Genomic DNA, 2615 nt, shown 5'->3' with positions numbered 1-2615 from the left:
AACTCCCTGGATTTCCCTTTTGCCTAATATATTCTGGATTGGGTACATTAGAAGTTTGTAACAAGCATACACCCATGAATGCAGTCTGAACATGCTTCAAGTAAAACTTTTTCTCTCTAGCCAAAGGACCAGGATAAAGTTGGCCTAGTAAGACAGAAAACTTTTAGATAATAATCACTTTGCTCCAGCCAAACACTATGAGATAAAAATTGTGGCTGCACCTCTGGCAATCCATGACAGAATAATCCAGGTCGGAAACCTAGACTTCTACCTTTATAAATCATAACTAGTCATCTCTTCCCCTATACCAGGGTGGTGACAAAAAAGGCAGAGTAGATAGCCAGAACTTTCATTTTGACCCTGTGGTAAGGAGCCCCCCCCCCATTCCATGGTGACAGTGGAGGCCATGTCAGGTACAGTAATGAGGCATTCTTTCTCTTCCCAGCCAAAGTGATGTCAGCAGAGGCCTAGTAAAGTCTTGAAATTTTATCTGTGCCCCCAAGTAACAAGAGGCTCTTCCCCATGGAATGTCAAAGATGGCTTAGTAGAAAACATGGACTTCCATCCCTAATTGGCAGTAATGAGGCAACATACCACTTCTGACTCCTGTGTGGTGACTAAGGACTCCTACAACAGTTTAGTAAGATCCAGAGTCTCATAACATAATAGCCCCAATTGCCAGGACACACTAAAAATAATCATTCATCGGGGTGCTTGGGTGGCTCAGTCGGTTAAGCATCTGGCTTCGGCTCAGGTTATGATCACACAGTTCATGGGTTAGCCATCCAGCTAAGCCCATGGCTCTGGTTCTGTGGTCACTAAGCAACCTTCTCATTAAAACGTGGCCCCTCTCATAGGTCTGCCCAGGGGGCCTACTGGGCTGACTAGCTCACATAACCAGTCCTTGTCTCTTGGCCTCTATTTCTCATTGTAATGCATTTTTTTTCTCATTAGAGTGTTTCTTCAAAGCGAAATCTGTTTTTTGATGTTCTCTTATTACAAAACTAATAGATGCTAATTAGAGAAAATACAGACAAGCAAAAGAAGGGCATAAAGGTTGCCCATAATCCTCCACAACCCAGAACAACCACTGTGAGTACATTTGCAATTATTATTGGATCCTTTTAATGTATGTATTTATGGGGGCGCTGGGTGGCTCAGTTGGTTAAGCGTCTGACTTTGGCTTAGGTCATGATCTTGTGGTTTGCGGGTTCGAGCCCCTGTCAGGCTCTGTGCTCACAGCTAGGTCAGAGCCTGGAGCCTGTTTTGGATTCTGTATCTCCCTCTCTCTCTGACCCTCCCCTGCTTGCACTGTCTCTCTCTGTCTCTCAAAAATAAATTTAAAAATTAAAAAAAATAATAATCATTCATCATAGAATCAGGAAAATCTCAATATGAATGGAGAAAAGAAAATCATCAGGTGACAACAAGAAGATACAAATAATAGAATAATGTGACAAGGATTTTTGTCATCATGATGCTTCAGTGAAAAATTATGTAAAAGCTTGAAGAAAATGAAAATATAGAAAGTCCCAGAGTTCCTCTCAAATAAATATAATGTCCAGCAAAGAAATGAAAGACATAAAGAAAAATCAAAATTTAGAATTGAAAATATAAAACAAAATGAAAAATTGCTAAAAGAGGCCAGCAGCAGAACAGAATTGATAAGGGAAAGAATGAGTAGATGCAGACACAGGACAGTAGAAATTACCCATTCTGAGAAGTATGACCAGGAACTCAGGAAGACTCAGCTTATCAGAGCTGCCCTGGCAACGAACACAAGCTCTGTGTTTGAAGACCCAGTGATAAGTAAATTCTCCAACACAATGATGAAAGGCAGAAACAAAGTACTGGCCACATCCCTCATGGTGCAGACTCTGGAGGCTGTGAAAGGAAGCATTATGAGAAGTACCATCCTGCTGTAGAGGGACAGGCAACCATCAAACGCAACCCCTATACCATCTTCAACCAAGCACTGGAGAATGGTGAGCCTGGGTTGGGCTGGTCCTCATCCTCAGAGCTGGCCATTTCTACCAGGTCCCTGTGCTACTAGCTGACTGGCCATGAAGTGGATGATTACAGAGAGCAGGGAGAAGCATTGGAGGATGCTGATACCAGAGGAGTCGTCACAGGAGCTGATGGAGGCTTTTGACAACCAGGGCACTGTGATCAAAAAGTATGACATGAACAAGATGACTGAGGCCATCCATGTCCTACGTAACTCACTATGGCTGGTGTTAGAGAGAGGGTAGAGACTCAAGGAGCAGCTCAGGGATCTCTGCTGCAAGAGACAATAGGAGCCACTGTCACTGTGATAAACACTTGTGTGTTAAGGGTGTAGTTCCTTTTTAAGGTCAGGCAGGCCTCATAAATATGGAGCCACATATTTATTGCTTGTTAGTCCTTTCTTTGGGGGCTAGAACTTGTTCTTCCTATTCCATCCCCTTATGAAGAGGGAACATATCAATCTGGATTTCCCCCAGAAAACTTAGGGCCTATCCAGCTGCTCTTCTTTCAGTTTGGAGTAGAACTTAGGATGATATTAAAGGAAGCAGTTTTCATATTAGAAAAGGTTTATTAAAAAATTCTCACCCTGAACTGCTGTAGCATGTGAT

The 2615-nt window shown here is 42.6% G+C and overlaps 1 pseudogene; it reads left to right on the top strand.

Annotated features, from left to right (window-relative positions):
• Nucleotides 1-1676: 1676 nt before the first annotated feature.
• LOC115283484 lies at nucleotides 1677-2252 on the top strand (annotated as a pseudogene).
• The last annotated feature ends 363 nt before the right edge of the window (nucleotides 2253-2615 follow it).

Source organism: Suricata suricatta, chromosome X (assembly GCF_006229205.1).
Source record: "Suricata suricatta isolate VVHF042 chromosome X, meerkat_22Aug2017_6uvM2_HiC, whole genome shotgun sequence".
Taxonomy (NCBI): domain Eukaryota; kingdom Metazoa; phylum Chordata; class Mammalia; order Carnivora; family Herpestidae; genus Suricata; species Suricata suricatta.
Note: the sequence above shows the minus strand (reverse complement) of the source record. Positions and strands in the feature narration are given on the sequence as shown.